The sequence below is a fragment of the Lissotriton helveticus genome, chromosome 10 (assembly GCF_964261635.1).
Source record: "Lissotriton helveticus chromosome 10, aLisHel1.1, whole genome shotgun sequence".
Lineage (NCBI taxonomy): Eukaryota > Metazoa > Chordata > Amphibia > Caudata > Salamandridae > Lissotriton > Lissotriton helveticus.
The window spans coordinates 600,868,371-600,882,928 of record NC_136071.1 but is presented as its reverse complement, the minus strand read 5'-3'; the positions used below and the strand labels follow the sequence as shown (position 1 = coordinate 600,882,928).

The 14,558-nt window shown below is 45.5% G+C and overlaps 1 long non-coding RNA gene across 1 annotated transcript; it reads right to left on the bottom strand.

The window, feature by feature from the left end:
- Positions 1-12,475: 12,475 nt before the first annotated feature.
- On the bottom strand, positions 12,476-14,558 carry LOC144785424 (uncharacterized). Its single transcript, XR_013601877.1, has 5 exons — positions 14,470-14,558; positions 13,728-13,838; positions 13,517-13,616; positions 13,326-13,415; positions 12,476-13,037 (listed from the first exon to the last, which is right to left on the bottom strand). It is a non-coding gene; the product is annotated as an uncharacterized LOC144785424 (long non-coding RNA).

Here is a 14,558-nt window from a genome sequence, read left to right as displayed (position 1 = left end):
CACAATATTTGACATGTCTTGCCGTATACAGCATATGATGAGCATGGTTTCAATAAAAAGAGTTAAAAAAAATGCAAAAAAAGAATATTTAATGAACAATGTTTGGGATTCATGTTCTATGGATTCTACTAGTATTCATTGTTGCCGAGTTATCCATTGTGATGCTGATAATCCTAATACTTTCATAGATATTAATTAGTGAACAATAAGCACTAATTCTTATAATATATTATCAAGGTTTGTTTTTATATTTATTCACTCTGCTTGTATTTTACTCCTGAGGCTTGAGCCGGGAGGTTTATTTTAATATTGCTCCGTGTAAATACTTTTTAGCTCGTGCTGCTGTTTCCCTTGTGTCCTTTCCCTCCCCCCTGACAATTAAATTGTTAGCGCGCTGAGTACTAGAGCGCTAGAGTTGCCTAAGGTGATTGATGATTCAAACTACTACCTTTGTCAAAAGACAGATTACTTGTCTCGCCCTATAGGTGTGGCCGAATCACGGGCCGGCATCTGCGGGTATCATTAGAGCCATCGAAGTAAGGATAGCGGCCATCTTAGTGAGGGCTCGCTCTGCACGGCGCTCGGCAGACAGCATAAAACCATACGGCAATGGCTCCGCGCAGCGGACGCGCATTGCGGGCACGCCGATCGCGCGCCGGAGTCAAGCCAGAGTCCTGCCCGTCTGCGCCCGTCCGCGAACGACCGGGACGCGGGGCAGGACTCCAGGACTCTATAAACTCGATATCTGACACAGCCCGGGCAGTGGACAATTACAAGATCCACTACTCCAAAGCGGCCCTTCTTAAACTTGGTAAGAAGCCTAATCAGTCCTGCCTTCATACCATAGAACCTGAAGAAGTGCACAGGTCCTGCACTATATGTAATACTATACTTCCTTCCCCTAATGTAACCTCAGAACCAACAGTTACACGTAAGATGACATTGCTTAACTGCAGGTCTATGGTAAAGCATAAAATGGAAATTCATGATTTGTTGGAAAACAACGCTTTTGACACTATGTTTCTCACAGAAACATGGTTGGAAGAAGCCTCGCTCCCAGACATTTTAGAAGCCATACCCAATAACTATACTTTTCTTAGAATAGACAGGCAGAAACACCAACGCGGTGGTGGACTGGCACTCATTTTTCAAAAAAATTTGGAATGTACTTTTACTAATCTGGCCATCTCTAACAGTGAATGTGGATTTTTTTCTATTAAATTGGATTCCACCACCACTATCACTGGCTTACTTATTTATCGACCACCTGGCCCCACAGGACTTTTCTGTAATCATCTCATAGAAGTTGCCACCCAGCTAGCAATAAGACATAAAAATCTTATGATTTTGGGAGATTTAAATCTTCATTTTGAAGACCACAACGCTAAAGAAGCATGCTCATTAAAAACCGCACTTAGCTCATTAGGCTTAAGACTCATGTCCCCCAACCCTACCCACCAACATGGGCACCTACTTGACCCGATTTTTGTAAATTGGGAGGGAATTGCTGCCCCTTTTCCCCCGACCCCGTTATTGTGGTCCGACCACTTCCTGGTAACTTGTGAGATTTTAATCAGTCAAAATAAAAGCCCGCCTATCAAAGTCCACTCGCTGAAGCGCCGTAACTGGAAAAAGTTCACTCCGGCTCAGTTTAAAAGCTTCCTAGATGAACATCCCCTTACCAGAGGGAACTCACTTCAAGAGGTATGGAACAACTACGAGCAATGGTTAGAAAATGCTCTAGATAAAATAGCCCCCTGAACTACCAAACCCCCTACCAGGCGTGCTAAATCAGAGCCCTGGTTTTCGGAGAAACTCCGACTTGCAAAAGCCCATTGTAAATCAATTGAGCGCAGTTGGAGAAAGAGCTATGCACCGGACCTCAAATTGAAGTATAGAACCGAACTAAAAATATACCAAAAAATGGTTCGAGAAGAAAAAAGTATCTTTTTCAATACTAGAATTGAGGAAGCTGCCCACCCTACTAAGGAATTATTCCGTATTTATAAAGAACTGACTAACTCGGCCCGTCTAGAGACTCTGGATACTTATTCCACGGAAATATGCGAACAAATCGCTGATTTTTTTGTGGAAAAGGTGGAGAAAATCCATGCTACCATCTCTAAAACCCCTGATGTAGGAGATAACGTAGACATAAAAACTCCCACCACTCAAAATCCAAGATTGTCTATGTTTACCACTCCAGATAAAAAGGATCTACTTAATGTTATTAAAAGTATACATTCTGGATCTCCCAGGGATGTATGTCCATACGATAAAAGTAAGGACATCATGGAAAACACTCTTATTGACCATATTAGCCATATGATCTCTTTATCCTTCCAGGAATGTTTTGTCCCGGAAGCTTGGAAATTAGCGCAAGTGATACCGTTAAAAAAAAAACCTAACATTCCCATTACACAGTTTAATAACCTAAGACCCATATCAATTCTTCCATATTGCGCTAAAATTATAGAAAAAGTAGTAAATAAACAACTCATGGATTTTGTAGAAAAAGAGAACTTACTCCATCCCTCTCAATCAGGATTCAGGCCAGGATATTCCACTGAGTCGGCAGTCCTGTACTCTACGGAATGTATTCGAATGATGGTGGATGAGGGCGAGACTGCAGCATTGGTCATGCTGGACCTCAGTGCAGCATTCGATACTGTGCTGCACTCTAAGCTGCTATCTCGTCTATCAAAATTAGGAGTGAAAGGTCCAGCACTTGATTGGCTTAGATCTTTCCTTACCATGAGATCATTCCAACTACACTGCCCACCCTTCAGATCATCTTCCCGCAGTGTCAGCCATGGGGTTCCACAGGGCTCGAGTTTGAGCCCTACTTTGTTCAACATCTACATGGAACCCCTGGCTGACATAGTAAGGAATTTTGGGGTGGGCATTGTTAGTTATGCTGATGATACGCAACTCATGTTTAAAATCACACCGGACTGTAGGGAACATGCCGCAAATTTCTCAAATTGCATGACGGCAGTAGCCACTTGGATGGACGATAACTGTCTACGCCTTAATGGAAGACCGAGGTATTGGTGGTGGGGAAGGAAACATCTGTGTGGTCTGATGCGTGGTGGCCCTGTGAACTGGGAAATCTCCCCACCCCTGCAAAAGTGGTAAAGAATTTGGGGGTCATGATAGATTCTGACCTGTCGGGCAAATCCCAAGTGAATAAAACTATAGGAAAGTGCACTGGCATACTTAAAATTCTCCGAAAAATCATTGATTTGATTCCTATAGGAGCAAGAAAAACCATAGTTCACGCCTTAATAACGCCACATTTGGACTATGGAAATGCCCTCTTAATAGGTCTCAATCTCAAAGGCCTTCACCAGCTCCAATGCATTCAAAATACGGCGGCTCGTCTGGTGTTAGGTCTCTCGAGAAAAACTTCTATTAAAACTGCCCTAACCAAACTGCACTGGCTTCCTATCAAGGAAAGAATTATATTCAAAAATCTCTGCTATGCCCACAGGATAGCCCATAACAAAGGCCCCCTGTACCTAGGAAGTCTCCTGACTATACCCCGACCGATGAGAGCTCTAAGGTCATCTGGTGCAATGCAATTTAAAATTCCCCGCATTAAAAAAGCTAAAATGGGAGGTAAATCCTTCCGATTTCTAGCTGCTAAGCACTGGAATGATCTCCCCCTTCAATTACGGATGGAACCGTCCGAAAGAATTTTCAGGGCAAAACTCAAAACGCTCCTCTTTCCTAAATAGTTAGCTGATATGACTCTCTTTTTTTTCTGGTTTCCACCTTATGGGCTGATTTATAAGCAGTTAGCGCGGGGACACACAGTTTGTGCAGCCAGGCGCTTTATAAGTGTTTTATTATTATTATTATTTTCAGGGAGCGGGGTCTGGGACAGGGTTTCTCATTTATACCTTCCAAAAGCATCTCTGATAGGTCTCTCAGATTCCTAATAGTCACATATTCCTCTGGGTATAGCCCAAAGGAGAGGGTAGAAAGTACCTATTTTTCTTTTCTCAGTAGAGGTCAAGGTTATGCACAATCCTCTGGGGCTACAGATATCTTCCAGGTATGACCCCTATAAAGAGGGGGTTCCACACAGAGACCTGAAATTTAAATTTACTTGAATCTTTTTCATGTTGCTCAGTGCCTATAAACATAATAAAAGAAAGATTTGGGTTGGATCATTTGGCACTTCAGGGGAGGAAATGGAACATGATTAGAACACATTGAGATGTATGTTCTAGTTTTCCTCAGCAGATTAATTACGTTAGTGAGATCACTTTATTTGTTCTTGGAGATATTGTTTTATTTATTGCATCAGTGAACACAAACCTTATCAACTTCCATTACTCTTAATTTTGTAAAAGTGGTGGCCCTATGGGCCCCTTAAAGATTATTGATGTGGCGGGTGATGAGAGTGGACAAATTCTTATTGAGAGACATTGGTTGGATGCCAACATGATTCAAGGAATGTTACTGCTACCACGTTTGATAGTAGCATCGCTTTTTTTCCTTGGGTGGTGTAGTAATTGTGGGGCTATAAAAGGGATTATCTTACACTACACTGTTTGAGACTGTACAAACATTCTATGAAATCGGGTAGATACCCGTCACTGCCAGGGAGGCACGTGTCGTCATTTTGAAGCCAAAGAAGGATTCATGCCTGAATATGCATTAAAGAGTTTTTTGCAAGCACAACTTCTCAAGAGTTACAGTAAAACAATAGTGATCAAAATACAGGAAACTGTGCCGGATCAGTAGATTTGGATCAGTCCAGGTATGTTCCAACAAGAAATACAGCACCGTGTTATAGGTTAGGCAAAAATTACATATGCAACTGGGAATGTCATAAGAGCTTAATAGATATAGACTATGTTTTAAAGATTTTGTAGTGGATCACCGTTGGATCCTACAGAATGAGTTGGACAAATTATAAAGTGTCAGAACCCCTTTCAGAGGGTTAAGGAACATGTAGGGGCCACTGGGCCCCGCCATGGTGGTTGAGGCCTTTTACTCCTGATGTCCTGGGGCCCGACCTACTATGCAACTGAGCAACAAGGCCAAGAACCCCTTCTGTACTTGACTCTCAGTCATAATTGTGAATGAGCAGTCAAAGGCTCCCCCCGGGCAGGGGGGGGTACAGTAGATACAGGTGTGTGGAATCGACTCAAAGTGCAAACATTACTAACAATAAGTCAGTGTCCAGCCAAATACTTACTTTTATAAGAAAAATAAGTATTTTATTTCTAACTCTACATATTCAAAGGATTAACATCATTCATGAGCAATAACGCAGCCCACTTAATGCTGGGGCTCCAGTAGTTGTCAGGAAAATCTCTGTCCCACACTCCTCTTTATAATGTGGACCGGTTATTCCCCATTCACTGGTGGCAGCATCCAAGGAATGCTCACTAATAGGCTGAACTCAAGAGTTGCCCTTTGAAACTTTAGGACAGTGGTTGCCAAACTTTTTCTACCTGCGGCTCTCTTGACCTAGTGGCCGTTGACTGCTGCTCGCTACTATGTTACTTTTTTTTGGAAGGGGGGGATGTAATCCCGGCCTCTGGTGTACTTCCATTTTCCCCCTGAAAATAATTGGGATGAAGGTATTATAATCATATATTCAGGGTGTTCGTATAAATAAGGTGGCGCCTCTAATAAAATATTCCTAGTTACACTTCTTTGCCCATACGTGTTTTAGAGAACCTGCTCAAACTTTTTTATCCCACTTACAGTACTAGATAGCACCACTATGCATCTAGGCCCCATTGCCAACATGTTTCTGCACTTGAAGAATATTTGCATGCATTTCCATTTCTACACATGTCATACATGCCAACACACCTGCCTCAGCAGCGTGGCTCACGATTTTTTAAACCAAATACAGCTTTATTTTATCTATCTCCTCCCTAAAATTGCCTCCAATTTAATGCAAGCCAAATAAATGTCTCCATGTTTTTATAAACCATCCCTCTTTCTTGCTTCCACATGTTGGCATTATGCCATATATGGTGTTTTACTTTCCTGTGCTCATTGAGAGAGCAGGCCTGTCTGGAAATGTGTGTGTATTGGAAGAAATGTGTACTGGAATTACCTAAGGTTCAAGTACACGTCAATACTTAATAATACTTAGTGTGTTTGAGAGTCAGGACAACTTTACTTTCCTGATAACATGCACTGGTGTAAAATGCATTTTGAAAAAACAAAACTAATGAGTCCTAACAAAAATCTGGTGTCTTCCTCTTACTTTAGGAGTGTTGGAAAATGTGGATCCAGTGAAATAAGGAGGTCATTTCCCTCGACATGCCATTAATTAAGCACTATGTTTCCAGCTTTAGGCATGTCACTTACAAATCATCAACATCATGTGTTTAAGTCAAATTAGTTTAACCAAAGCCAACAAACCCTTAAACATTAAATGTATTAAAGTACTGGGTGAACGGCTCCCCTGGCTAGTTATGATGGCACACCAGATAGCCACGGCGCACAGATTGGTAACCACTGCTTTAGGAATTAGTCAAAAGTGTCTATGGTGCCACAGCACCGTCAGCAGCGAGTCTCCTGGGGCCCCACAGGCCCAATTCTGGCGCTACCTACTCTGGCAGTATGAAAACATTCAGGAGTGCAGCCAGAGCTTCCTCTCCACAGGTGCTAAGAAGTCCTGATACTGTTTGCCAAAGTCCGGCTGCTCGTACTCCATGTAGCAGCACCCAGCAGCCACAGGCTCTCTCCCTCGAGCAGCGCTGCGGGCTTTCCCAAGTGATTGGAGCTGCACCCGCTCTGTGAAGACGAGGTAAGTCACTATTCCCCTGACGGGGTAAGGAATCAATCCTCCACCTCTCGACTCGAGCCCAGTGAGGATGCAAGGTCTCTGGCAGTGTCCTTCAGGGTCCTCTGAGGAATCAGTCAGGTGCAGGTCTTGGTGTGCAGGCTTGACCAGCTGGTCACAGCTGCAATCTTCATCTGGGCAATGACCTGAACTTCTGCCAATGTTGGTACCGGCAGCCTCTCGTGGGTCGTGGATTAAGGCAGGCACCAAGTCTCGAGGTTCTGGCAACAAATATTTCAACAGTGGCATCTTTTGGCCTACAGGGTCACTGTAAAGAGGCAGTGCAGGCCTGGCTTTCCCGTAAAGTGCTCACTACATGGCTCAAGTCACGGCAGCCCTCTCTTGGCATACAGGGGTCACTGAATTGCTCCTGCACAAGGGCAAAAATCAGATTGGTGCACAGTCGTACCTTTACACCTCGCTCTGGGAGTCCTCTGGTTAGAGCTCCCACTGGACCTCGCTCCCTCCAACGTTCTCCTCTTCCTCATAGGGCACACTGCTCTTGGCAAAGAGGTAGGTGCTTATGTTTCATGGTCCAGGGCAGGTAATCTTGGTTTTCCCTTGGTGATGTCCCCTCACCCAGTAGGGAGACAGGCCTTTGACCCCAGTCCTGCTCAGAAGCAGACGTCTTGCAGAACACCCCATTCTCACACAGCCCATATAGATGCTAGGCAGATGAAATATTTTGGGATCTCAAACTCCCCTTCTTATTGTCGAACTCCAGACACCAAACGTGATGTAGGGCCTGAGTCTCTGAAGTTTTATGTTAGGGCTATGTGATTAATCCTAGGCTCCCAGCCCTAGTCTTTATGATTCCCTTATAAGCTCCATCTCCTTTCTGAGATATGTCCAGGCTCCTTCTTTGTGATCTATCACTAAATCAAAGAGCACCCTTTTGAAGAGTAAAGGGGGAGTCTCTACCTCCCTCTCTCCAGTTTGTGTCCCACGCAGCTCACAGGAATGCAGATATCTGCCTGGGAGAGATTCCTCTGCTCCTTATGTCTTCACCAGACAGACTTGGGCCTCCCAAAATGGGACCCAGGGCCCTCCATGTACTGTACTACTGCATGCACACTTGTACTCAATGTATATTCACAGCATACTTATTGTCCAGTACTGTTACCTCCACGCATTGTGCCATTAGAGAGACACAAACATTCAGCACACACCTTCAGTCTGTGTGTACTGTTCAGCACTGGAGCTTTTCTGTATTGTACCAGGATATGCTATTTGCAAACACACACACTGGCAGCACTCACAATCACAAAATGCATGCTTCACAACACTTCACCCTTCACGTATTGTACTTCATACAAGCACACATAACCCAGCACATGCTTTCAATGTGCATGCACTGCACAACACTACATCTCTCATGAAATGTATATCCCATAGGCATACATACACTCGGTACATGCACTAACCACACATATACTGCATAAGACTGCTCTAACCCTGTACTGTAAACTTTCCAACCACACATACATCCAAAGAGTCACTATTCCCGTCCTGTACAGCCCTCCACCTCTATCTGATGTAGGATAAGGGTAAACTAAGCACACAGCAGCCAAACTTTAAAAAAGGTGTGTGAGCCTGCAGGCCTCACTCCAGTGACCCAACGTAAAAAAGACCTGTTCACTACTACTGATCACTATGCAGTACGGTATGCTTGAGCTGCTTAACACTTGGCGAAGGATGTAGCCTTCCACCACTACGAGGGTAGCGCTTTGGGCGCCACTCCTGGTCCAACAAGACTGCAATCCATGAAACAGACCTAGGTCATGGTGCACACAGATGATCTGTGTTTGCCTATGACAAAAAACAGCATTAGAGATCCAGCCCAGACAACAGTACAGTTGGGCACTCAAGTCTGGGGTACACGTCTTTTTTTTTTTTTTTTTTAAAACCTTTATTGTCGGAAAAATCATACAAATACAGACCTACAACCCCCCAGGGCCGGTCAGTAATAATCCGCAACACAATCAAAACAGTACAAGGCCCATCAACCCCTGGAATCAATCGCAATGTTTACACGTCAACAAACAGGGCCGGCGGCTGTAAGGGGATAATAAAAAGGTTTCACATTTTATATTTTAAACAAAACATCACAGAAACAAAGTCCGAGGTAAGATTGTTGTCGAAGTGACCATTTCCACCAGCAGGGGGGGGAAAGCCAGCCAATAGCTGATCTACAGAAGGATAAGTCTTAAGGGGGAGGAAAGAAGGGCCAAGAGTGGACAAGCAGACAGTGTGGTATAGGAGAAGGATGCATGGAGGCGAGGTCACGGAGACAGAGGGGTAACAACGGGATCTACGGAGGGGGGGGTACAAATCTCTCCTCGATACGCATTCCATTGACCCCACACCTTACCCCATTTCCTAGGCCTACCCCGGGCAATATACACCGTTTTCTCCCTAAACATACACCAATCCATGCATTCCATCCACGCCGATGCCGAGGGTGCCCTCTGGGACCCCCACAGCTGGGCTATGTCCCTTTTGGCGATCATGTTGCCTAGGGTGGCCCACCGAGTCTGCGCCACGCTATAATCATTGGGCTCCCAAACATTCAGAAGGCACCTCCTAGCCTCTGGCAGTAAAGACACACCCGCCACCTCTTCCATAATGGCATGTACACCTCTCCAATAAGACATCACATCCGGACACTCCCATATGATATGGAAAAAAGTAGCAAGCATACCACAGCCACGCCTGCACAACCATTCCAACGAATAACCCATGCTCATCAGGCGTGGACCCGTGACATAGACGCGGTGTAAAATCTTCAATTGCACTAGCCGTAGACGCGCCGGAATCGCCACTTCCTTTGGAGACGACACCGCGGCCTGCCAGTCTTCGTCATCCAACTCAAGCCCTTCCGCGGTCCAGGCATTACGGAGCTGTAAGAGGAGGTCAGAGCGGGCGTTAATAAGCTTCTTATATATAAGAGAGATGGTACTATCAGGGACATGCCCATCGAACACCCTATCCTCCAGGGGGGAGGATTCCGGGACTACGGCACCAGCCAGAAACACCGAAGCAAATGCGTGGCGAATTTGAAGATAGCGGTAGTATTCCCTGTCACTCAGGCTGTATTCCTGCTGGAGTTCGGCAAAAGTCTTGATCCTGTCCTTGATCAGGAGGTCCCCTACTCGGCTGATACCGATAAGATCCCACTTGTCGAACCCCTTCGTCGCCCAGAGATTCCCTAGCCGTTCAGTCGCATAAAGCGGAGTTGCTCTAGTCAGCTTGTCTGTCCATCCCGTGGCAGCCGTCGCACTAGTCCAAACTCGCACAGCGACCGCAGTGGGACCAGTAAGTGACTTCCTAGCAGCTTTAGAATAAAGCGCTCTATTGTAGTCGCCACCCGGTAGCTGCCATTTGTCCATCTCGAATGCAGGGTTAGGGGTAGGCCCATACATGGCATGGTTAATGGCACTCAACTAAGACGCCCAGTAATAGCGCCTGACGTCGGGCAGCGCTATACCGCCATCATACCAAGGTAGAGTCAGTTTCGAGAACGCAATGCGAGGCCGCCCGCCCCATACCAGTTGCCGTTGGAGGCCCTCAACCTCACGGAAATAACTAGCTGGGACCAGATCGAGCGTATTCTGAAGGGCATAAAGGAACCGGGGGAGAGACATCATCTTAAACAGGGCGGCTCTCCCCAACGGGGACAGCGGCAAGCCACACCAACCCGCGACGTCAGACCGCAGCCGACGAAGTGGCGGCAGTAAATTCCTCTCATACCGCACCGTAGAGTCTAAGGAGATATAAATCCCCAAATACTTAAAGCCGTCACGCACTACAGGTATCGGGCAGGCACGGGGCAGCAAGGGCATTTCTCCAGTGAGCGGATAAATACAAGACTTGGTCCAATTGATGGACAAGCCAGAGTTTCTCCCGAAGGAGCGCAACACGTCAAATAACACTCCCAAGGATTTAAGAGGGGAAGTCAAGTACAGCAAGATATCATCCGCATACAACGAAACACGATCCTCATATCCCGGGGACCAACTAATGCCCTGAAGCGACGGCTCCCATCGGAGCCACGCGGCAAGGGGTTCAAGAGCGAGTGCGTAAAGAAACGGGGACAACGGGCAACCCTGCCGCATGCCCCTGCCAAGAACGAAGGACTCCGAGGCCCTGCCGTTCACCACCACTTGAGCCAATGGTTGTTCGTAGAGGAGCTGAACCCACCCGATAAAACGCGGGCCGAAACCGAACTTCGAGAGAGCCGCCCATAAATACGACCACTCTATTGTGTCAAAGGCGATCGAGGCGTCTAAAAAAACAAAGATGGCCGGCTCACGAAGTGACCCCGCCCGCGCCAGAACGCCATTAAGACGGCGAAGGTTGAGCGCAGTATTACGGTGGGGGATAGATCCGGACTGATCCGGATGTACTAAGTCACCAATCACTGCAACTAGACGGTTCGCCAATACTTTCGCCAGAACCTTAGGTTCAACATTCAGAAGCGAGATCGGTCTATACGACGAACACTGCTCACGGGGTTTCCCATCTTTATGAATGACCGCAATGGACGCCAATCTCTGATCCCGGGGAAAGAGTCCGAGATCTCGCGATTCCAAGAACATGCGACGTAGATGTAGCGCCATCTTATCCGGGCACAACTTATATAACTCTACCGGAATACCATTCGGGCCAGTGGCCTTGACTGAACGAAGGGAACGGATAGCAAGCGCTATTTCGTCAGCGGAAAAATCCGCTTCCATAAGCTCACGGTCACACTCCGAGAGGCTAGGCAACGCGATATCTCTCAGTAGCAAATGTGAGTCCTCCTCCGGCCTGTCCGAGCCGGAGCGTAAACCTTCTGGAAGTGCTGAGCAAAAGCCGCGACTATCCCAACAGGGTCCACAACCCGCGAGCCATCCACCCCTTCCACAGCAGGCACAACCCTATTCAAACACTCTCTCTTGTCCAACCAAGCAATCAACTTCCCGGCCTTATCACCAACATCATACATTCTCCCCTGTTGCACACGATACATCATCCTGGCTGCATCCGTCACCAGAGCCCTGTATTCAGCCTGTTTAAGGGCCAAAACATGCAACTTCTCGGGTGTAACCCCGGATTCCAAGTCTTCCTCCAAAGCCGTGACACCATTCTCAAGGCAAACAACCTCCTCATGCTTACTTTTCTTAGCGCTAGCAATCAAGGACAGGACCTGACCCTGAATCACGGCCTTATAGGCCTCCCAGAGGGAAACGGAAGAGGACACCGATCCCACGTTCTCATTAAAGTAGTGTTCCATGCATTGAACCACTGCAGTTGCATAGGTGCCAGGGGTTGATCGGGGCAACACGGCCCTCCGTTCCCAAGGACAAATCAATCCCAAGCCAAAGTGGAGAGTGATCCGAGATCCCCCTAGCCAATTGACGCACTTCCGTTACAGAGACCATCTGCACCGCTGGTACTAGAATATAATCAAGCCTCGAAAGACTACCATGCGCTCCCGAGTGAAAGGTGTACTGTAACTGTCCAGGAGGCAGGTGCCTCCAGCTATCCACTAAACCCATCGCATCCAGAAAATCACCCAACCATGACTGCGATCTCAAAAGAGTTCTTGGGGGGTTACGATCATCAATAAGAGAAAAAGTTCCCTCCTAGGCCTCAGTTATTCCAGATCTGTATTAATCGTATTCTTTATATAAAAAGTGACAGAGTTACACCAACCACATTTTTTTCTCATTTTTTTCAAAAATATATATCATTTATTATTTTCATAATTTATACTTTGAGGTATTAGCATTACTCTCACAAATATGATACAAAATTAATTATTTGGAAACACCAAAGAAAGTTAAATCACAAAATCCATATAACAAGAATACATTATTAACACAATATATACAACAGGAAAAAGAAATCACTATTTACAAAAACATTGTACATAAACCGCAAAAAATTAATTTCATTTACAAAAAAAAGGAAGAAAAAACAAATCATGTGTCCCAAAAGGTTCTCATCCACACAAACAACTAACACACTCATGCATACACATTCACAAATACTCCAAATGTAAAAAGGTAGCTGGGTACTAGTAGACAGGGAGACCCCTGTCACTAGGACGGTCTCAACCAGAATATTGAGACCCGCACTCTGGTAGTCGACGCGCGTTTCGGCGGCTCTAGGCCACCTTCCTCAGGACCTTTTCCCAGATGAACTGCAACCCAGTGAGACCAAAGGGGACCTAAAAGATATAATGACAGTGGTTGTAGGTGCTGTCACCAAGCAAGAATTGCAAAAACCCACAGATTATTAGCAAGATAAAAACAGATTGTTGACACCAATCCCAACTTAGTAACGCACCACTGTCAAACTCCACACCGGAATGCATTAATGTCAATCTTACAATGAGGTGATGCAATAAATCGTACGAGTTTCGTCATGGTACAAACCCTAATGCCCATATATCAGGACCTATTCAAAAAATTCCACAATGGTCAAAAGTGGCAAGGAAAGGACAGAAAACACTCACACCGTGAGGGCTTGGTATGTATTCAAGTCTTGGTGTGTATTCAAGTACGTGGCTGTATCACAGGTATAAGGATTCTCTTTCTATTCATTCCTATAACAGTAAGAGAATCAGGGACATTTTATTAAGAATCATAGTCCAATGGTCACTATACATGTGACTCATGAGTGCTACAGCCCAGGGCCATACCTTACCTCATTCTCCAGAGATGGGTGTCTCTCCAAGAATACCCAATTGGTAAGAACCCGATGTCGCCCAATTATAAAGCTTGATCCGTGGATTAATTGAGATTGACTGTACCATAAAGAAAAAGAGAAGGCAAAAAGTGGACCATTGATGGTCTCTATATGAAATCAAGCAACAGAGAGTCCATAGATTACATGTATAGAGGTAAATGGTACCCACCTATAGTTAGTAAGCAAAATTGCTTACATATTATGTCAGGAAATTCCTTAGTTTGTAAGACAAGAGCGTGTCTTTCCGTTTCCGACCTGAATGCCCACCGAGGAGGATTCTCTAAATAAAGAGTAAGATGGAGACTTTTAATAAGTGTGCAGTCTCTTTCTAAACACACATGTCGATTATATTACTTTAAGAGACACTAACTCCTCCCTAATGCGAGTAATCAGAGTAATCAGGTTTCAATTGCAAGACTCCCTTTTACCAGTAAATTCACTCTCCGTTGTGTCTTGTAAAACGCTTCCGGACAGAATAGGAGTCTCACGACTGACGCGGAACCAGGATAGCATTACTCAGGGTGAGGACACCCTATATACATAAAACACACAAACGGTGTAATAACATTTCTCAGGGTACGGGTACCTGACCTATATAAAGCACGCGGAAGGTGTAATATCCGCCTACGCTAACTTGACTTAAAACATGTAGATCGGCATAACGTTCGTATTAAAACAAAGTCCTGCATAAACACATGAACCAAGAGGCCCTTGCCATATATGTCCGAGAACTGGACATTAAGTCCGACAAAGATGCCGCGATACCACGAGACATGTCCCCAGCATGTTCACTAAAAGCGTATTCTAAATAGGGGTCAGAGCTAACTTTCCATTAGACGCTAGGCTCGAACAAATGTCAGTTCTAAGCATGTTCTTACTCCTAACATAAGGTAAACCTAAAGAGCCCTTACCGCAAATGTGCACAAAGTGCACGGTAAAACCGGAACGCCACGGTCAACGACGACATCGGACAGAGCCCTGATGCAACCCGGAAGTATTT